Consider the following 24,018-nt stretch of genomic DNA (forward strand, 5'->3'; position numbering starts at 1 on the left):
CACGGTACCGCGGCGGGCGGAGGTGCAGTCTCAGAGAAGGATGCCAGGCAAGTCCTCAGAGTCACTGTAGGCAGTAGCTCGCAGTGAGGGCAGCCGGATAGCCCAGCAGGAACGGCGACTGAAGGCAGCGCGGCCAGCGGCTTCAGGTGCAGTGGCTCCTCCCGCTGAAGAGCTTTCTCAGACGGCACGGCTTCTTTCTCTCCGGATCCAGCGATGCGTGAGCTTCGCTGAAGAGATGAAAAATCAGTGAAATCAGCCTATCGAGCTATATTTATAAGCCATGGCCACGTGAGTTTGGGCGGGACGTGACGCAGTGGGTGCGAAGCGCCCCCATTGGATCTGACGTCACAGGGGCTTCTCTCGATAGGCTGCTGCAGTTGCCGCAGGGCAGCCAATAGGCACGCGAGCCGTCTTGCCTATGCCTGCATGCTGCCGCAACGCATTTTACATTATTTCAAAATTAAGGATCATTTTTGGCTTCAATATCTCGTGGAAAAGAGATTTCCCCATAGCGTAAGATATTACGCAGTACGAGAGAACCTCTCGTAAGAGAACTCCCATTTATCGCAAAAAAGTTTTTACGCTCGCATGAGGTGGTTTTTCAGGCAATTCGAAAAAGAAATATTTTGCAAAACTGTAATGGAAACAGTTTTTGCGCATTTACAGGTCACCTGACGTAGATGTGTTTGGACAGAATACGAGACAGAGTTCTTTATTAAATTCATATAAGACAAAATAATTACAGGAATAATGGATTCTAAACCTCAATTAATGCCACAATCCAGACCTCGAAGCAGATATGAGGGAGAAACACCCAGAAACACCTCATATGTGCCGCTCATAAGTATAAGGGTTGTTCCTTACCATTAATGCTTGGAAAACACACATACATCTCCTTCGATTAATAATAATGTCTAGTGCAGTGGCTGGGATTAGTACATAAACCTACCAACGTCTGTTGCCATGGTTTTTGGAATGACTTTCCTTATCGCGAGAGGAAAAAATTATGTTTTAGTCGCATAACATCGGTTAATGGAAATGCCGTCATTTCGCAATAGTTTTTTGTCGACATTTAGAAAAAAATCACAAAAGTTTTGCGCAAATCTGTAATGGAAACACGCCTACTGACACTAACAGAAAACCCTTAAAGGCCCACTGAAGTGCCTCGAAACTTTGTATGAAAGCTTTGTATGATGCATTGACATAATTTCCACTGAAACAGGAAGCTAAGGTTGGACATATTGAATGGCTCCCCTCCCCTTTTCAAATAGCCAATAGCGTTTAGTTTACATCACAGATGGCAAGTCGTACTTGACAGCACCATGGATGCGAATATGAGCGCTGATACGTTGGATTCAATAGTAACGTTAGAGGTGTGAATAAATTCTAGCCATTTCATTCTGAAAACGGAATAAAACTCGAGCGTTTCAGCAACCGAACACACATCTCCAATCCATAATGCTCTGTGACGTGTCAATGGTTGTGATGTCCGGTTCATAAACGAATCGTTCTTTTTAACCATTCCTTTTTTTGTGAACTGGTCGAACCAGTTCACCAAATCGAACTGAATCGTTCAAAACAGAGTCAGCGCTGATCCAGTTTTCTAAAGTTACTCGCTTTCGGACGTGCCTGACAGTCACTCCGACTCGAAATAAATAATATCCCGGAGTATATGTTACTCCAGCAACTCCGACAGTTAACTGATGGAACTGATGAGCAGGAGCAGCTGACACTGAGCATGCGTTTACTACCGAACGTACAGTCACGTACAGCCATGGTCACTTTGGTCAGGTGGTATTTACAGCAGAGGGGGTGGAACGCTTCAGATTCTAGAGAGCATGTGATTGGACAGAAGATGTGATGAGAAGCTGAAGTCCACGGTGACATCATAAAAATCCGTGATCCATTTTAGCGGAAGTGAGAGACTAAGTTTTGAATGCTTATATCTCCTAAATGTGAATTTTGTCATTGTTTTGGAACACCCCAGCTTATTCATAACATTAAGGCTAAAATATTCATCCTAAGAGCTAAAAAACGTACATTTTGATTTCAGGGGGCCTTTAATGCGCTCCGGCCTGCTCATCTGCACAACAACAGTGCCTGGCGGCCCGAGAACACAAACCTTGAAATAGATTCCAAAGTACAAGCGTTGAAAATTTTTGAAAAACGTTATCATCTCCTCGCAAACGCTGACAGCGTGCTCATGCAAATTACGTGTTCAGTCTATAGGTATGCGCTTTTGAATATATATATATATATATATTATATATATATATATATGTGTGTGTGTGTGTGTGTGTGTGTGTGTGTGTGTGTGTGTGTGTGTGCAGGCGTGTAGTCTTTCTTTACAAATTGACCATACCAAATTACTTGTCTGGCCTTAAAAATTCATAATACAGAATTTTTTTGTCGTATCCATGTGAAGTGGAATCATTTTGACAACGTTTTATCTGTACAGAGGTAAAGGGAAGGGAAGGAGGCCTTCACAGGGGAGAGAATAGTTGACACTTCAGGACTGCGTTGTCCTCGTGTCCAGGCGCAGGTCCTTCATCAGATCTGGATACGGCCTGGATCCGGCAGGCTGCGGGAAAACCTCGGGATAAACAAAGACACTAAAATTAGCGTAGATGCCATTCTTCTTATGATGTAACGAGTACATCAGGATTTATGGGAAGTATTCCCGGTTCCAGCTGACCTAATCTATGCAGCCTGACATTGAAATATAGAAGTTGATAATGTGTTATGTGTATGCTAGGTCAAAGAGATGTGTTTTTAATCTAGATTTGAACTGACAGAGTGTGTCTGCTTCCCAGACAATGTTAGGAAGACTGTTCCAAATGTGGCGAGGTGATGGATCGGGTAAATTACGGTTACACTTATGAGGAAAAGTGTAACTAAATGGAGAGCAGACTACGCCACCCCGTTTCACTAAACGGGGAAATTTATACAAGACACGCTGGTTCGTGACCACAGACGACAAGAGACGTGGATCAGAATACAAAAATACTTTTTTTTATTTATCAACAATAATTTAATATATAAAAACTTTGAGGTGGACAAAAGTTTTGCACTGTTAAGTGTGCACCAGGCCAGAAATAAAGAAAAGAAAACAAAAATAAAGAACACAAAACACTTTTGGGCTGAGGCTTGCCAGCAGGGAGCTAGCTGGACAGTGAGTGTCCTAAGATCACACCACTCATCAAATTCCACTCCACACAACACTCACACTCACTAGGTGAAAGACACACAGGTGCCAACGGCAAAACACTCTGTGAAGGAACCACCACCAAAAGAGGACAGACAGCTAGCTTCCCTGCACAGGGCGGGCCTTCAGCTCCTGAAAGAAGCAAAAAAAAAAAAAACAATATAATATACTTTCACAGTTGGCTGCAAACGTATGAAATTATAATAAAACAAATTCAACAAAGAAATCGACACTCTGCAAGTTACTAGGCACAGTAGTTAACCTGGCTGGTGGTGACCTAGAAGGTTCACAATATGGCCACGTTACAGCCGCCAAAGGCTATGAACAAGAGTGAAAAACCAAAAAAAATACAATTAAACATTAAATCACAAAAATCAAATCCAGGATTACAAAAACAAAAAGAAAATGCTGCTCCCTTCACAGTCTTTGAGGAACGCACAGAGCGAAGAGCTCAAGGATAACCAAACGACTGGTGGTGATATACATTAAGTGGGGCTAGATTATGCCATCACATATAGCTACGTAATGCATGGACGGACAGCTCGAAAGCTAGCCTCACACTAGTACCACCAGCGTTTACAACCATATAATGCTACAGACACAATATAAACTAACGAAAATAATTAATGAATCACGCTGGTCACAGTGATACTAAATGGCAGCAGAACAAAACAGTGCCGTCTTAGCGACATTGTCAATGGAGCATTTTGCCCCCAGTCCACAGTGATGAACCGCTCACAAGTGGTTTAATGCACTAAAAAAAATGAAAACAATTAATAAATGAATTTAAAGAAACACCCACCTCAGGTTATTCAAGTGGTTAGATTTACCTACCCAATGGTAGATCGCTAGACCCACAGAAGATTCAGTTACGCATACGCAGTCTCGTTCACAATAGGCAACCCACAAGTGTACAGAGATGTTGCATCTGCTCAAACACATTAGCCGCGCTATGATGGAAACATGGGTTTACCGGAGATCACATCAAAACAAACGTTAGTCTGTCAGAATAAACATACCTCGGATAGGGACAGCCTGCACCCAAAAGCAACGTCGCATTGATTCGAACAGTAACCTGGCTAAAACATGTACACATTCACTATTAACGTGGGAATGCATTAGCAACAACATTAGCCAAACAGCTAGGTACATACCTCTCACGGAACTGCGCACGCACCCACAACAACGTCCATGACGATGACGTATACCCAGGTGGCCTGAACTCATTTATATAGCGCTTTTAACAATGTAGATTGTTTCAAAGCAGCTTTACAGAGACAAACGTATAATTTAGGGTAACAGAGATTGTTTTGGCTTTATAGTGGTTCTTTAATAAAGTTATTTTCCAGCTTAAGTTAGTTATGATTGATTCGCTTCAGTCGCAACGATCATTTGTTATTAAATTAGGGACCGCTAAGACGACACCATTCTCTCTACATAGACTTTAAATGCGAACCTGTGAGAAACGCTGATGGCGCTCACATGAGCATTAAGAATTGGTTCTATAGTTATGTGCGTTTGAATATATGTGCGCAGGTTTGGAATTCCCTACAGACCAAGCCTAAACAAAGTACTGGTCTTTCCTTATAAATTTGATACAGACTTTTATTTTATTTTATCACTTCGGGGCAGGTACGCGAAACGAATTTTCTGGCAACGCTTTATCTGTAGAGTGGTAAAGGGATCCTCCATAGGGAGAGACAGATCTGGATAAGGCCTGGATCCGGCAGGCTGCGGGAAAACCTCAGGATAAACAAAGACATTAAAATTAGAGTAGATGCCATTCTTCTTATGATAATTTAACGAGTACATCAGGATTTATGGGAAGTGTTCCCGGTTCCAGCTGACCTAATCTATGCAGCCTAACATTGAATTATAGAAGTCTATAATGTATTATGTGAATGCTAGGTCAAAGAGATGTGTCTTTAATCTAGCTTTGAATTGACAGAGTGTGTCTGCTTCCCGGACAATGTTAGGAAGACTGTTCCAAAGTTTTGGTGCTAAATAGTAAAAGGATCTGCCGCCAGCAGTCGATTTTGATATTCTAGGTATTATTAACTGGCCGATTTTGAGATCGCAATAGACATGAAGGACTATAATGCCTTAAGAGCTCGCTCAAGTACTGCGGAGCTAAACCATTTAGTGCTTTGTAAGTAATCAGCAATATTTTTAAATGTATGCGATGTTTAATAGGGAGCCAATGCAGTGTTGACAGAACAGGGCTAATATGGTCATACTTCCTGGTTCTGGTAAGAACTCGAGCTGCTGCGTTTTGGACCAGCTGTAATTTGTTTATTAAGCGTGCAGGGCAACCACCCAGTAGAGCATTACAATAATCTAGCCTTGAGGTCATGAACGCATGAACTAATTGTTCTGCATTTGTCATTGAGAGCATATGGCGTAATTTAGATATATTTTTAAGATGGAAGAATGCGGTTTTACAGATACTAGACACGTGACTTTCAAATGCAAGATTGGTATCAAATAGCACACCCAGGTTCCTAACCGACGACGAAGACTTAACAGAGCAGCCATCAAGTTTTAGACGGTATTCTAGGTTATTACATGAGGAAATTTTTTGTCCAATAATTAGAATCTCTGTTTTGTCAGAATTTAGCAGTAGGAAATTGCTAGTCATCCAATTTTTTATATCAGCTATGCATTCCATTAATTTTGTGAATTGGTAAGTTTCATCGGAGCGTGAAGACATATAGAGCTGAGTATCATCAGCATAACAGTGAAAACTAATGCCATGCTTCCTAATGATATCTCCTAAGGGTAGCATGTACAGAGTGAACAGCAGCGGTCCTAGTACTGAGCTTTGTGGTACACCATACTGAACTTGTGATCGATGAGACATCTCTTCATTTACTGCTACAAACTGATAACGGTCAGATAAGTATGATTTAAACCATGCTAGTGCAATTCCACTAATGCCAACATAATTTTGAGTCTATTTAAAAGAATGTTATGGTTGATAGTGTCAAATGCAGCACTTAGATCGAGTAACACTAATAGCGAGATACAACCATGATCGGATGATAGGAGCAAATCATTTGTGACTCTAACGAGAGCTGTCTCGGTACTATGGTACGGTCTAAATCCTGACTGAAAATCCTCACAGATATCATTTCTTTCTAAAAAAGAACGTAGTTGTGAGGATACTGCCTTTTCTACTATCTTTGACAGAAAAGGTAGATTCGAGTTCGACCTGTAATTGACTAATTCTGTAGGATCAAGTTGCGGTTTAATCATAGCTAGCTTAAAAGTTTTCGGTACATATCCTAGTGACAAAGATGAATTAATGATATTAAGAAGAGGATCTATGACCTCTGGAAGCATCTCTTTCAGTAGCTTAGTCGGTATAGGGTCTAACATGTTGTCGATTTAGATGATTTAACGAGTTTAGTAAATTCTTCCTCTCCTATAGCAACGAATGAATCAAATTTTTCTTCAAGGACACTACAATGCACTGCTTGATGCGATACTGTAGTAGACGGCTGCATAGTTATAATTTTCTCCCTGATATTATCAATCTTGTTAGTAAAGAAGTTCATAAAGTCATTACTGCTGTGCTGCTTGGAAACATCTGGGGTTGAAGATTTATTTTTCGTTAGTTTAGCCACAATTTCAAATAAATACCTAGGGTTTTGTTTATTTTCTTCTAATAGGTTTGAAAAATAAGCAGATCTAGCAGCTTTTAAGGCCTTTCTGTATGCAATCGAACTGTCTATCCATGAAATGCGAAATACCTCTAGTTTTGTTTTCTTCCAGTTGCGCTCCATTTTTCTGGCTGCTCTCTTAAGGGCCTGAGTGTGCTCGTTGTACCACGGCGTTGGACTATTTTCTTTAATCTTCTTTAACCTTCTGGGGTCTTAGGTGTTTTTGGGGCCCTTGGGATGTTCTGACATGCCCTGACATTTGTGCTTTTTTCAGTTATTTATAAACATGATAATGGCAAAGGTGTAAATTCACTCTATATAGCACAAACAGGGCTACCACAATATGTGAGCAAAATGTATGTAGATGTTTGTATTTTTAAGAGAATAATGTTTATGCGTGGTTATTGAAAAAAATATAAATGAAAGTTGCTGAAATAAGACCACAAAAAAACATGTGTGCTTCAAAATGATGTGAAAATAGTCTTGCCTTATCGTTCACAATAAAACAATACATTGATTTAAATTGTGTAAATTATGCGAGGGGGGCCCCAATATGCGAGGGGGGCGTAAAGGGGGAGTAGTTTACACCTGAGAATACAATGTCCCACCCCATTATGCGTAATGACTCTGCATAATGAGCCATTCATTCAGTTGTGATTCTGACTGAGCCAAGAATGAATGCAAGGACAAAAGATATATTTAGAAGAAGACTTATATTGACCATTTAAGATTTTGCTTACATCTATCTTGCAAATATGTTTTGCTATTTTATTAAAAAGGTTACAATTACAATAATAATTACAATTTCAACAATATTTGAAGTGTACTCTTTCTTTGTAAAAAAATGATTATAGGCCTACATTTTATCATATGTATTCATTAGTTTGAATATAGCCAACATTGGAACATCTAACATCTTAGTTTATGACTTTATTTTTGACAAAAATAGTATTATATAGATATATATACACTACTGGTCAAAAGTTTAAGATCGGTAAGATTTTTTATGTTTTTAAAAGAAGTCTCTTCTGCTCACCAAGGCTGCATTTATTTGATAAAAAAACAATAAAACAAAACAGTATTATTGTGAAATATTATGACAATTTAAAATGACTGTTTTCTATTTTAATATATTTTAAAGTGTACTTTATTCCTGTGATCAATGCTGAATTTTCAGCATCATTACTCCAGTCTTCAGTGTCACATGATCCTTCAGAAATCATTCTGATATGATTTGATGCTCAAAAAACATTCATTATTATTTTCAATGTTGAAAACAGTTGTGTACAATTTTTTTTCAAAATTCTTTGATGAATAGAAAGTTCAAAAGTGTGCAAAGGAAAGGAGCAACTGTGTCTAAAGTGCTGGAAAAGAGAGAGTTAAGAGTTTCTGTCGCAATATCTAGTTCTTCTAAGCTATCCGGGATGCTGAGATGATGAAACTGATCAGGAAGATTATTGATAAAGCAATCTTTAGTGGCAGAAATGATAGGTCTAACATATTTGTAACACAGAGTCGGCTTTGCAGCCTTGGCTAAATGAAGTTTACACGAGACTAAATAATGTTTTGAGATGTCATCACTCTGCTGCAGAATTTCAACGGCATCAACATTGATTCCATGTGATAATATTAGATCTAGAGTATGATTATGACAATGAGTAGGTCCTGACACGTGTTATCTAACTCCAATTGAGTTCAGAATATCTTTAAATGCCAATCCCAATGCATCTTTCGTTATCCACATGTAAATTAAAATCACCAACAATTAGGACTTTATCTGCAGCCAATACTAACCTTGATAGAAAATCAGCAAATTCTTTGATAAAGTCTTTATGGTGCCCTGGTGGTCTGTATACAGTAGCCAGCACAAATGTTAAACGTGATTTATCATTTACACTAGATAATGTTACATTAACACTTCAAAAGAATTATATTCAAAACAAGACTTCTCAGTAATTGTGAAGATATTACTATAAATTACAGCAACACCTCCCCCTTTGCCTTTCAGACGAGGTTCATATTTATAACAGTAATCTTGCGGGGTTGACTCATTTAAAGTAATATAATTGTCTGGTTTTAGCCAGGTTTCTGTCAAACACAGCACATCTAGATTATAGTCTGTAATCATATCATTAACAATAAGTGCTTTTGAAGTAAGGGATCGAATATTCAGCAACCCGAGCTTTATCATTTGTTCATCCGTATTATATCTGTTTTTTATTTGTTGAACATCAATAAAAAATTTACCCTTGAATGGGTTTAGGAGTTTTTTGTATGTCCTAATTCGGGGAACAGACACAGTCCCTATATGATGATATCTAGATGAAAGAGGCTCTATGTGATGGGATTTATCTGACCTTGGTGATGTGAGACAGATAGCAGACGGTCAGTTTTAGCCAGTCTGTCTGCTTCCTGACCTGAGCCCCAGATTGTCATGTTTGAGCTCTAAGACTATGTGCCATATTACTAGAGAGAAGAGCAGCACCATCCCAGGAGGGATGAATACCATCTCTTTTCAACAGGTCAGGTCTGCCCCAAAAACTTTTCCAATTGTCTATGAATTCTATATTATTTTGGGGACACCACTTTGACAGCCAGAGATTGAATGAGGACAATCTACTAACTATCTCATCACTCCGGCGAACAGGAAGGGGGCCAGAGCAAATTACAGTGCCTGACATCGTACTTGCAAGTTCACACACCTCTTTAATGTTAATTTTTGTGATCTCCGACTGGCGGAGTCTAACATCCAGGGGCGGAGCTAGACTCTCAGTACAGTGGGGACGGAGCTTCATCATGGGGCCCTCTGCTACCAAGTCATTTTTGAATTAAAACCGTAAACAAAAAAACATAAAATATCTGATGAATGCATATGTAATAATGTGTCCTTGTTGAGCAAAGTAAGCTTATATGTTAAATAAAACACAAAGAAAAGCCACATTTTTTGACAAGTTTGTATTGACGAACAAAGAAAACAGTTTGCCAGTCAAGTAAAAATGTTGCAGCACCACGGACAGATTCTGCGCATTCAAATGCTCCCAATATAGCCTACTGTAACGGAGCTGCCAACATTGTAAAATCCAAACCCGTGCATGAGATAGCCTGCTCAAAGCAACGCAATTTCTTCATACGTTTGCGATATAACGAAATTTTAATTTTAATTACAATGGTCATGTTTGTGCTTTTTGATTAGGCCTATTTATTATGTGCAACATTTAAATTAATATTCAGAAACGGGTAAAGTTACTTCTACCGTTTGTTTTTCTGATTAACTTTTATTAGCCTGCAAACCAAAATAAAATGGGCCTAGGCTAGGCTACTTGATTATATTATTATTATTATTATTATTATTATTATTATTATTATTATTATTAAATTGGATGGGCTATCTCTGCTATTGTGACAAATCAGACATGCGAGGCAGATCCATTTGCAACAATTTAATAAGCAGTCTCAAGCAAACATAAAGCGTTTCAGTAGAAGGATAACACAAAGGCAGATATGCTTGAAAAGGTCCAGGCGGGAGCCCAGGGCAGTGGCTAAACTCAGGGTCAGAAACAGGCTCAGATCGGGGCAGGCAGCAGACAACAGGAAAACCGTAGACAGGCAAGGTTCAGGGCTGGCGGCGAGAAACAGAGTCCAGGTACAGGCGACGGTCACTTGACAGGCTGCAGACAGTCAGAGAGGTTAGAAACAGGCAAGGTTCAGTAACACGGACAATCAGGAAAAACCAGAGAGCGCTCGGACATGAAACACGGGGTGAGTCAATACTTCACACAGGACGCCGAGTTAACAAGGCAGATATAGCTTAGGGACCAGAGTTAATACAGAACAGGTGTAATGCAATCAGAGTGTAACGATCCATACTAAGCTGAAGTATGAGACACTTAGTATTCAAGAGAGAGAGCACAGGACTGAGAGCGCAAGGGATCACCAGGGCTAGACGCCTTAACAGCTATTCTGAATTAACAGGATAGTTATTTTTTTCTTCTGCAGAACAAATTGTATAAAACGAATAGCATACGAATAATAATAATATAAAAAAAAATCATATAAAGATCAAGAAATCCAGAAAAAATGTTTAACAAAATTACAAAAATAAGTATAAATTATGTTTGACAGGGAACGCATCTCAAGGTCACATGCACAGACTCATGTTGCAGTTGGAGCAGTCATCACCGAACAACAGGCAAATAAAATATTAAGCTAATTAAAGTTAGAAAAGTTCAGTGAGTGATTTTCTTTTTCTTTTGTTCTTTGATCAACATTAATGGTAGCAGCGAGAATATGCTGTCAGTGCACTGATTCAATAGACATAGGCTTACTGTTTGTCTTTCTCAACCATTTAAGACAAAACCGACTGTTTACGGGGATATTTGAACTTGAAAAAAGGTTGAATTTCCGTGGTTGAAACAACAATTCTTCTAATGTTTATTCATGTTTATTTGATGCTATAAATTAACTAGAAGGATAGGCTAACTGTGAGATATAATTGTGTATGTGTCCGTGCACTATATGAGAGGCGGCTCTTTTCGTGCTTTGTGAGTGCGCAGCACAGAAAACAGCGGGCATGCAGACGTGTTCTCTCGCGTCTTGCGCTTAAAGAATGCTATCAAGAAGAACACCGTTCCTGTCCAGTGACGCAAGATCGGCGGCGTTTGAGGGGCCCCTAATTGGCACGGGGCCCTGGGGCGGCCGCACTCAAGCACCCATGCTATCTCCGCTACTGCTAACATCATTAGTGCCGACGTGAATAATAGGCTAATCTTAGAGAATTTACGATTAGCATTAGCCAGCACTTTTAAATTTGCTTTTATGTCAGGCGCTCTGGCTCCCGGCAAACATGTGACTATGGTGGCTGGTGTCTCTATTTTCACGTTCCGTGTAATAGAATCGCCAATAACTAGGGCACAATCAACAGAATTCTCAGTGGGTGTTTCACTGAGTGGGGAGAATCTGTTTGATGTTGTAATCGGAACGGAAGAGCGGTGTTTTGTCCCGCGACTAGTGCGTCTCACCGTCACCCAGTTTCCCTGCTGCATGGGCTCTACTTCAGCTGGAACCGAACAGTGTACAGAGTTCACTAAGCTAGTCACATCCAAAGCAGTATCTAAAGCCCTTGCACTCTTACAATTAACCTCGATTAAAGTTTGGATGCGTGTCTCTAGGTCTGAAATCTTCCCCGTCAGCTTTACTATCTCCCTGCAATTATCACATGTAATTCCTGTGCTGACAGAGAAGGCTATGCTATACATGTTGCATGAGGTGCAGGTGACAATAAGAGGAGATGACATGACTCACCGTGTTTGTTGACTGATAGTCACCACAGTTTTTTGATGAACTCGTAAAAGGCACGAGAGAAAAAAATAAAAAATAAATAAAGAGCGCACGGAAGACGCGAGCGCGCTAGAGAATAAATAAATAAATAAAGAGCGCACGGATGGCACGCTAATAGGCTAGCGAATTACTAGCGTGTTGTGCTAGCAATAACGATTTAGATGGAAGCTAGCGATGTCAGGTTAATGTGTGATGTTGATTAAGTTATATTTAGCAGTATAAACAACAAGGAATGATAGTATAATGATTAAAACAGAAAGATACGAAGCTTACAGACGCAAACTAATGCAACGCAGCAGCAGGCAGGGTAGCAGCAGCAGGATAGACAGGAGCAATCGATCAGTCAGGAGCAATCGATCCGTTTTATAATACGTTAAGAGGTCGCTCAAGTACTGGGGAGCTAAACCATTTAGTGCTTTGTATGTAATCAGCGATATTTCTAAATGTATACGATGTTTAACCCTTGTGCATCCTTGAGGACATTTTTGTCCTTTTCAGTTTTGTTTTTTGGATCACTTTGCCTGTGTTAATGCTAACTGCATAAAATTTGGCACAGGTGTGTATTTTTATTGGAATTTTACTATTTCATCACCATTTCCTTTAAAAAATCTATTTTGCACTAGTTACACAAAATACTTCCTCTCAGCGCCTTTTGGACAAAAATGTCCCCATTGAAACCCATTAAAACTGCATTTTTTAATCCCTGTGCCGTTTAACTATAAAATGATGCAATCTTTTTTAATAGGCTTTCATTCTGTTGGCAAGGCTTCAAAATTGACATTTTTACCATTTTTTATCAGATGGTGCCATTTTTTCAGGTTAGGCCTATAAAGCAAATACTCGCTTTATTCCTGTTTTCTGCTTCGGCATATTATAGAGCCAACTGGATAAATTATGCAACGATAATTGTGTGGGTCTGTTGGTATGGATGTCTAAGTGTGGTTTGTATGTGTGTAATAAAATAAAAAGTGTGTTTGTGTGCTTGTAATATTTGAGAGAGAAAAACTCGACTGCAAATCGAAAATCCAATCACTGTGTTCACCAGTGGAGTTTTGCTGGCATCCAATGGGGAAAGTCTGGTACTGCGCCCAAACAAAATCTTACTGAAAGCTCATTTTTTGAGATATCATCCTCAAATTCGGAACACAACCTGTTTAGATTTATGGCTTTGAATTTATATCAGTTTTAGAGTTCCAAATGTTTTATAAAATATATTTTTTATATAAAATATTGATTATAATGTTCATAAATATTTTTCATAAACTTAAACTTCTATAACATTTTTTTGGTTGCACTTTTTTAAATTTTTTCACTTCAACAACAATCTGCCAAGGGTCATCTTTAAAATGAGACCAAACTTAAGTATTTGCTCCCAAGCATAACATTTTTATGAGAGTTTTTTGACTTGGACATTTTTGTCCCTTTTGGACCTATGTGTAAGTTTTTGGGTTTTTTTAATGTTTACTGCATAAAATTTTGGCACAGGTGTCTATTTTTATTGTAATTTTACTATTTCACCCCCATTTCATTTAAAAAAAAATGTTGCACTAGTTATACAAAATACTTGTATATATTTTATATAAAATATTAATTTTAATGTTCATAAATATATTTCATAAACTTAAACTTCTATAAAAAACATTTGGTTGCACGTTTTTCACTTTTTTCACTTCAACAACAATCTGCAAAGGGTCTTCTTTAAAATGAGACCAAACTTAAGTTTTTGCTCCCAAGCATAACATTTTTATGAGAGTTTTTTGACTTGGACATTTTTGTCCCTTTTGGACCTATGAGTAAGTTTTTGTTTTTTGTTACTGTTAACTGCATGAATTTTGAGCTATTATAGAGCCAACTGGATAAATTATGCAATGATAATTGTGTGGGTGTGTTGGTATGGATGTCAGAGTGTGGTTGGTATGTGTGTTATATAAAAAAAAATGTGTTTGTGTGTTTGTAGTATTGATAGAGAAAAACTCAACTGCAAATGACAATGCCAATCACTGTGTGACCAGAGGAGTTTTGCTGGGATCCAATGGGGAAAGTTTGGTACTGCGCCCAAACAAAATCTTACTGAAAGCTCATTTTTTGAGATATCAACCTCAAATTTGGAACACAACTTATTTAGATTTATGGCTTTGATTTTCTAGCCGATTTTCTAGCCGTAGAGTTCAACTTGTTTCATAAAATATATATTTTATATAAAATAATATTCATAAATAATTTTCATAAACTTAAACCTATATAACTTTTTTTTGGATTTACTTATAAAAAAAATTTAACTTCAGCAATAATCTGCCAAGGGTATTCTTTAAAATGATACCAAAGTTAAGTCTGTGCTCCCAAGCTTCAACTTTTTATGACCGTTTTTTGACATGGACATTTTTGTCCTCTTTGGACCTATGAGTAACTTTTTTAAATTGATGCACAAGGGTTAATAGGGATCCAATGCAGTGTTGACAGAACGGGGCTAATATGGTCATACTTCCTGGCTCTGGCAAGAACTCTGGCTGCTGCGTTTTGGACCAGCTGTAGTTTGTTTCTTATGCGTGCAGGGCAACCAGGAAGAACATGGTTTTACAGATACTAGAAACGTGACTTTCAAATGAAAGATTGGCATCAAAGAGCACACCCAGGTTCAGTGTATCATCAGCATAACAGTGAAAACTAATTCCATGCTTCCTAATGATATCTTCTAAGGGTAGCATGTACAGAGTGAACAGCAATGGTTCTTGTACTGAGCCTTGTGGTACTCCATACTGAACTTGTGATCGATACGACATCTCTTCATTTACTACTACAAACTTCTAACAGTCAGATAAGTATGATTTAAACCATGCTAATGCAGTTCCACTAATGCCAACATAATTTTCGAGTCTATTTAAAAGACTGTAGTCAATGGTATCAAATGCAGCACTAAGATCGAGTAACAGTAATAGAGAGATACAATCACAATCGGGTGATAAGAGCAAATCATTTGTGACTCTAATGAGAGCTATCTCAGTACTATGGACTAAATCCTGAGTGAAAATCCTTGCAGATTCCTTTTCTTTCTAAATAGGAACATAGTTGTGAGGACACTGCCTTTTCTAGTTTCTTTGACAAAAAAGGTAGATTCAAGATTGGCCTATAATTGACTAATTCTGTAGGATCAGGTTGCGTTTTTTTAACAAGCGGTTTAATAATAGCCAGTTTAAAAAGTTTTGGTACGTATCCTAATGACAAAGATGAATTAATGATATTAAGAGGAGGATCTATGATCTCTGGAAACATCTATTTCAATAGCTTAGTCGGTATACGGTCTAACATACATGTTGATGATTTAACGAGTTTAGACAATTCTTCCTCTCCTACAGCAATGAATTTTTCCTCAGGGAGACTACAATGCACTGTCTAATGTGATACTGTAGTAGACGTTGCATAGTTATAATTTTCTCCCTAATTTTATCAATCTTGTAAGAAAAGAAGTTCATAAAGTTATTACTGCTGTGCTGTTTGGAAATGTCTGGGGTTTAAGCTTTATTTCTCGTTAATTTAGCCAGTGTTTTAAATAAATACCTAGGGTTTTGTTTGTTTTCTTCTAAGAGGGTTGAAAAATAAGCAGATCTAACAGTTTTTATGGAGTTTCTGTACGCAATTGTGCTCTCTCCATGAAATGAAAAAAAAAAAAAAAAAACTCTAGTTTTGTTTTCTTCCAGTTGTGCTCCATTTTTCTGGCTGCTCTCTTAAGGCCCCGAGTGTGTTCGTTGTACCAGGGCATTGGACTATTTTCTTTAATCGCAAAGGAGCAACTGTGTCTAAAGCGCTGGAAAAGAGAGAGTCAAAAGTTTATTTCACAATATCGAGTTCTTCTAAGCTATCTTGGATGCTGGGGAGATGAAACTTATCAGGAATATTATTAATAAAGCATTCTTTTGTGGCAGAAGTGATAGTTCTAACATATTTGTAACACAGAGTCGGCTTTGCAACCTTGGCTAAATGGTGTATACACGAGACTTGATAATGATCTGAGATGTCATCGCTCTGCTGCAGAATTCCAACGGCATCAACACTGATTCCATGGGATAATATTAGATCTAAAGTATGATTACGACAATGAGTGGGTCCTGACACGTGTTGTCTAACTCCAATAGAGTTCAGAATGTCTCTAAATGCCAATCCCAATGCGTCTTTTTCGTTATCTACATGTATATTAAAATCACCAACAATTAGGACTTTATCTGCAGCCAGTACTAACTCTGATAGAAAATCAGCAAATTCTTTGATAAAGTCTGTATGGTGCCCTAGTGGCCATACAGTAGCCAGCACAAATGCCAAATGTGATTTATCATTTACACTAGATAGTGAAGAATCCAAATTTAAGAATATGTTTAAGATCTGCTGATCTTACTTCCTTACATAATAACACATGAAAAACTAAGGTGAATTACACTGTATTGGGCATTCAAGGTGACAGCTGTCTAAACATTGTAATAGTCAGGGGTCTTGTTAGTCTTTTATCTTCCAACTAAGAGTTGGACTGTGTGTGAATGTTACCTAGTCTAAGGTCTCGTGACCATTTGTTGTTTATACCATCTTTGATCTTCCAACTAAGAGCTGAACTGTGTGTGACTGTTACATAGTCTTAGTTCTCGGGACCATTTGTGTTTATAACATTTGGGGAAGTCAGTCGGGGGCAATTGCCTCTATTGTCTTTAGATGATTAGATTTAGTGGTTACCTCTAAGGCTGTGTGTATGTTTAGCACCTTTAAGGACAGCCCACTGAAAGGCCTATAAAGAAACCATGTAAAGTTTGTTAGCCAGAATGATTTGGGAAGAACTGCAGCCGCGTACAGCGAAGTCCTCAATAAAGAATAACTTTGTTTGAACGTGATCCCCAACGTCTCCTGGTCTCTTGCTTCGACGAAGAAAAAGTTTTCAACAATTTGGTGCCGTGACCCGGATGGAGAAAAAGGAAACTCAAAGAACTTCAAGCTCAAAGACCTGAATCCAGATTGAAACAGCAAACTCAACAAAAGATCTGCTTTCCAGACTGCATCTTTTGGAATCCAGAGCGAAACTTCCAGCTAAACAAAGATTACCAGACTGAATCTTTCCAGCTTCCTCCAGATTGAAACTTCAAGCTCAAAGATCTCAAAGCCTGACTGAGTTACAGAATCTTCCTTTACTACCAAGGGTTGGTGAGTTTCACTTCATTCAAAGAACCGCTACAGACCAGTATATGTGTTTTTTCCTCTGCGCCGTTCAGAGAAGAGTTAACAGACAGCTGCAGGGTTTTGTTAACTAAGTTATCCTCTAAAAAAAGTTTTGTTTAGAGATGAAAGATACCCTCTGCCCGTCAGGGAAGATTAACAGTACAGGTTAATATTGTGTACCCTTTGCTTTAGGCAGAGAAGAATTAGCTTTACGTGCTAGTTATTTTGGTTTATCCTCTGTTTTTTTTTTTTTTTTTGTAGGCAGGGAGGTTAAGTGTGAAGTGTTGGTCATTTGGAAAGTTAACAATAGTTAAGCTGTGTTAACAAGTGTACCCTCTATTGTAGACAGTAGAGAGAAGTTTTAGTTTTTTTGTTTATTGTGTGGTAACAAAGAAAACTCAGAAATGTTTAGAAAAAATGCCAGACTGATCCCCACAACGGAAAAAGGTGGCTTTGCGACTCCATCGTGGTCAGAAAGCGAATTCAAAAATATGTTAAGAGAACAAATGGACACTATAGTCACTGAAAAAGTTAGACAGGAACTAACTCAGAAATATGAAATTCACCCAGACAAAACTTGGTCAGTAGATGAGTGTAAAAAGGTGCTTGGAGCAAGCATCCGCAAAAACAATATGAAGGGCATTATTTGTGTTCATAGAGAATTCGTCTTAGCAAAAGCCACAGAACAGTCTAAGCGCAACTCAGAGCTAGAGAAACAGGTAAATGAGCTACGTGCTAGAATATCTTCGTTGACTAAGAAATTGAGCCGCAACAAAGCTATAGAAAAAACTGATGTAGAAGTTAGTCAGCCAGATAACATTTACCCTGACTTACAAGCTTTTTTTGAAACAGATGTAGCCATCCAATCAGTAACTGATAAGCCAGTAGATTCAGTGAAGGTGTGTGGCGCTAGGAGAAGGTCTCAGGGAATTGAGGGAACTGAAAGTGTTCCTCTCAACTCTTCTGTTGTCCAAGTACAAACTGTTGCCAAAGCGCTAGGACCCAAAGATATCGAGAGACTATCCCAGAGCTTACCCTCAGCACGCACAGAATTTTCTGAATTTAGAAGAGCATTGATCAGTAAAATGCGTCTTTATGACATGTCGTTGCCAGAAGTTACACAGCTAATGTCACAAATTCTAACTGAATCTGAATTCAACAGTTTTGAGTCTGCTGTTACGTCTGAACTACAACATGCCAGTAAAGGCGATTTGAAAGAAGGTGTTTTGAAAATCCTAAAGAATCTCTTAGGACCCAAAATAGACTGGTCAAAAGTTACTAGATGTGTACAAAAGAAAGGAGAGACTATAAGTGAATACACTGAAAGATTTTCTCAGGCAGCTGCCACGTACAGTGGAATAGTGGAGGATTCTGAAAGTGTACTAGATGATAGAGGAGCTCTAATCCGTATTTGGGCAGATGGTCTTATAGCTGAATACAGATCAGCCTTGCCATTCCTACATGTTACATGGGCTAACGAAACTCTCAGAAGTAACCTAGACAGGTTAGCTACATGGGAAAGGGATGCTGATGTTAAAACCCAAGTGAGAATAGCAGCAGCTACGTTTAACCCAATGAAACAAGACAATAGATGGACTAAAAAAGAAAGCACATGCCACTACTGTGGAAAATCAGGGCATTGGGAGAAAGAATGTAGGAAGAAGTTGCAAGATAATAAAAGAAATAGAATGCATAATTCTGCTCCTTCTCAACCTGCCTACAATCCTGATGTAGTTCGGCAAATGTCCACTGAAACTTTAGGGCAACTCGCTCAGGCTCTTCTAAGAGCACAAAAAGAACAGGAAAAAAACTAATTGTTGGGGCTGTGAGTAGCTACCTTTCCCCTGTAATCCATCATAATGACAAAAATTTTTTTGTGAAAGGTAGCATAAAAGAAAAAGAGATTGATTTTTTGCTTGATACAGGCGCAGAGATTACAATAATTCCTACAAAATTGGCTAAAGGTTTAGACATCCCGTACAAGAAAACCAAACTTTCTTTAACTGGCGTAATAGGTGAAGATTCTGTTTTGTATGAAACCCCGCCCATAGAGGTACAATTTGGCCCGAAAACTCTGACTACAAAATTGCTATGTGCTCCATTGAATACAGGTGCAATTTTAGGCATGGATCTTCTGAGACAAGTACATCTAACTTTAGACATGTCCTCAGAATCTGCTAGCATTAAAATTTCCTCAGCACACGTTTCTACCAATAATGCAATCCCTCCAGAGTATGCTTTCTTACTGAATCATCCAATTTGGGCTAATGACAAGGATGATTGTGGTTTATTGACAGGTGTAGAACCAGTCAAATTGACAGGAACTCCGCCCCCGGTTACCAAACAGTATCCAATCAGTAAGGAAGCCATACAGGGAATCAAACCTATTGTAGAAAAGCTGCTGACGCAAGGAGTGCTAGTTAAAACCAACAGTCCCTGTAACTCACCCATATGGCCAATCAAGAAATCCAATGGAACATGGAGACTTACCATAGACTACAGAGTAGCCAATAAAAACATTGATAAAATCACCCCGCTAGTGGCAGATCCATCTACAATTTGTAATGGCTTACCATTAGATTGTAAGATTTTTTCAGTAATTGATATGTCTAATGGATTCTTTTCTGTACCATTGCACTCTGACAGCCAGCCATGGTTAGCTTTCACAGTTGACCATGAACAATATCAGTGGACCCGATTGGCCCAGGGATTTCAAAACTCCCCGACCATATACCATCAGGCTGTCAGACGTGATTTGTGTGACCCAGAATGTCCAGTAAAACAGTCCACTATGATCCAATATGTCGATGATATTTTGATTGCCTCAACAGACCACGAGGTACATCAAACTGAATTGGCATCATTGTTGGACTATTTGCATAAAAAAGGACACAAATGCAGCTTTCACAAAGCTCAAATTGCTAAAAAGCAAGTCACATTTCTGGGTCAAACAATTGGTGCAGGAAATAGATCTATTACACAGGATCGAGCGGCTTCAGTCAAAGCCATACCTCCGCCTACTACCATTAAAACACTACGCTCATTTTTAGGAACTGCAGGTTACTGTAGACCGTGGATTGAAGAATATGCCTCGATTGCTCAGCCTCTCTATGACTTGTTGAAAGGCCATGGTAAAGATTCAGATATTGTTTGTATGGAAGAGCTTCACCTCAAAGCATTCAATGATTTGAAGAGAGCACTATGTCAAGCACCAGCATTAGGAATTGCCCAATCTAATAGACCCTTTGTGCTTTATGTCCATGAACACTTGGGCTTTATGACTGCATGTCTAATGCAAGATCATGGGGGCAGTTTACGTCCAATTCATTACTATTCTGGTAAACTTGACATAGTAGCTCAAGGTATGGGACCATGCCTCAGAGCAGTACAGGCAGTTCATCTAGCGCTTCAGGCTTCATCAGCAATGGTGTTAGGTCAGACGGTAAATGTAAAATGCCCTCACGCAGTGTCCGCACTAATGAATCAAGCAAAAGTCACTTCTGTCACTTCCTCTCGTTGGGGAAATTGGTTAACTACTCTCACAGCCCCGAACATTGTTTTACAGCGTGCACCAGTCACGAACCCCTCCTCATGTATGATGTCTGCAATGACTGAAGTTGTGTTAGAGGATGAAGGCGAAATGACTCATGATTGTGTTACGCTTACATACGCAGCGACAAGTGAAATAGCAGAAACTCCCATAGAAAATGCAGAATTTGAGTTGTTTGTTGATGGTTCAGCTCAAGTAATTGAAGGGAACAGACGAGCAGGTTATGCAGTAACGTCCACCACTGAGGTGGTAGCTTCAGGTCGTCTTCCAGATCATTTTTCAGCTCAGGCTGCAGAACTGGTAGCTTTAACTAGAGCATGCACACTAGCTTCAGGATCAGTTGCAAATATCTACACAGATTCCAGATATGCTTTTGGGGTTATTCATGATTTTGGCATCATTTGGCAAAGCAGACAGTTTCTAACTTCTGCTGGATCCCCCATTAAGCATGCTGAATTAGTAAAAGATCTTATGTTTGCCATGAAACTTCCAAAGAAATTAGCGGTGATCAAAGTGAAAGCACATCTCACAACTAACACTACAGAAGCTAAAGGTAATGCTCTTGCAGATGTAGCAGCTAAACAGGCTTGTTTCTATGTAACTGTACAAGTGTGTTCAGGTAGTACAGCACAGAAGACAATTCTGCCCCCTGAATCTATCATTGATTTGTACAAAGATGTTCCTCTATATGAAGCATGGACATGGTTAGACAAAGGAGCCACCGTTGATTCATCTGGCTGCTGGACCAAAGGGGGGAAGTATGTTGCTCCCGAATCACTGCTGCCATATTTGGCTCAACAAATACACAATTTGGGTCACAGTGGTCCAGCAACGATGAATCACAGGTTCTCAAATCAATGGTGGAATCCAAAATTCAGAAATGTTTGCACAGAAACAGCCAAAAGGTGTGTTACATGTCAGAAAAATAATGATGTACCAGCAGCCATTACACCAGCAGCACATACCCCAGCTCCACCAGGACCATTTCGTCATTTGCAAGTTGATTACATTTCGTTGCCTCGTTGTAAGGGAAAAACTGACGTTTTGGTAGTAATAGACAAGTTCTCAAGATGGATTGAAACTTATCCAACAGGGCGTGCTACCGCTGCACATACTGCTAAATGTCTTGTCACTGATTTCATTCCCAGATGGGGTTTACCAGATTGCATTGACTCAGATCAAGGTACACACTTCACAGGACAGGTAGTTAAAGAAGTGTCTAAAATGTTGAAGATTAAGTGGAATCTGCACTGCCCCTACAGGCCACAAGCATCAGGACAGGTTGAAAGGGCAAACAGAACAATCAAAACCAGGCTAAGCAAAATGCATCAGGAAGGAGTGTCATGGGTTGAAGCACTGCCAGCAGTACTGTGTAGTATGAGAGCGTCACCTAACAGATCAGTAGGACTGAGCCCTCATGAAATTATTACAGGACGCCCAATGCAGATGCCAGGTGTGATTGATCTTAGAAATGCTGATGTACACATTGCCTCAGATGCCCTGATTGCTTACTGTGAAAACCTCACAAAGGCAGTACAGAGTGCCAAAGAGAGAGTTGAGTCTTGTTGGCAGACTCCACCAGAAGGTGGACACACAATCGTCCCAGGTCAATGGGTCATGATAAAGTCATTCAAAAACAAACCATTAGAGCCTAAGTGGCAAGGACCACATCAAGTTATGTTGATTACAGCAGCTGCAGTATTGTGCCAGGGAAGGAAAACCTGGACTCATGTGTCACATTGCAAAGTGGTTCCTCCCCCTACAGGGATAGGATAGGACACATGGACCAGTGAGGAGCCCAGGAAGAACTGGAAGCAACAGGCTTTCGGGGGCCAACCCTGTGGTGAAGATTCCCTTATAGGCCCTTCCCAACCATAGTCTCTCCTCACCTCACTGTTCCTTTTAGGTGTCTCATAAATTAAGAAATAGGGAAAGAAGGAACCACAATTAGCAGACTCAGATTGAATAGATGATACAACCCTAATGTTTGTAGTCTTTACAATGAATACTGGTCTGTTGCAGTTGTTCTTTGTTTGTTTGTTTTTAACCATATGCACTGACCCACACACCTGCATATACCCAACCTCCAGAAAACAACTAGACCAACTGCAGAGACTACAACCAACACAGAAGAAGAAAAAAAAATAAAAATACACAACGCAGAAAACTCATCTACGGGAACTTCAGTCATCCAGCAACATGATCAAGATTGCCTTAATACTAACCATCATGGACATAGCGCAAAGTGTAGACCCCAGAAACAACATATTCTTAGAGCTGATGAATATGTCAAGAAATGCCTTGTTTGCTGGAAAGAACGTTTGCATGCCACATGCACCTTCAGTAGGAGCCGGAATCCCATGGGTTGCACACCCTCTGTCCAAATGTGACACGTGTACCTTATTCGATCGTCAGAACAGTGGATTAGACAAAAAGGATACATGTCACAACGTAACCATTCCTCCAGCTTCTCAGTGTTGCATTCCTGGACTACCATCCTGCAACCTAACTTCAGCTACTCCCATCATGACAGATCTACTCCTGCCAATGATGTTCCACTGGTGCATGGAAAATTATGCTCCAGCATCGACTCCACTGGGTGAGATTCCTCGTGAACGTTGCAGTTTTGTGATTGAAAGAGGAACAGATGATTCCTATGTGTACGTTACTACTACAGAGAAGAAACAGGAAAATGACTTAAACGAGTGTCTCTTCAGGAACCCATCCCTACCGAAACTTTTTGCAATAAATCAGTGGTGTATGATTCCTCCACCAACTGGCACTTTTTGGTTATGTGGAACTTCTGTCTACAGCATCCTACCCAGCCAGTTCAACGGCAGGTGCACCTTGGTTTATGTTCTGCCAGCTATCAGAGAAAACACACACTACACTCCAAGCTCTCCACAGTTACAAGATTCAGCTCCTTCTACCAACAAAGATGGCTGCATTCCAGGACTCACTTGTGTTCAAACGTGGTGGTCAAGAACTCTTGGAGCCTTAATCCCATCGTATGGTGTCATGCAGGCTCTCGATCAAGTCAGAAGCCTGTCGGATTCTGTACAGAAATTGGC

This window comes from Scardinius erythrophthalmus (assembly GCF_964197995.2).
Source record: "Scardinius erythrophthalmus genome assembly, chromosome: 22".
In the NCBI taxonomy this organism is placed as follows: domain Eukaryota; kingdom Metazoa; phylum Chordata; class Actinopteri; order Cypriniformes; family Leuciscidae; genus Scardinius; species Scardinius erythrophthalmus.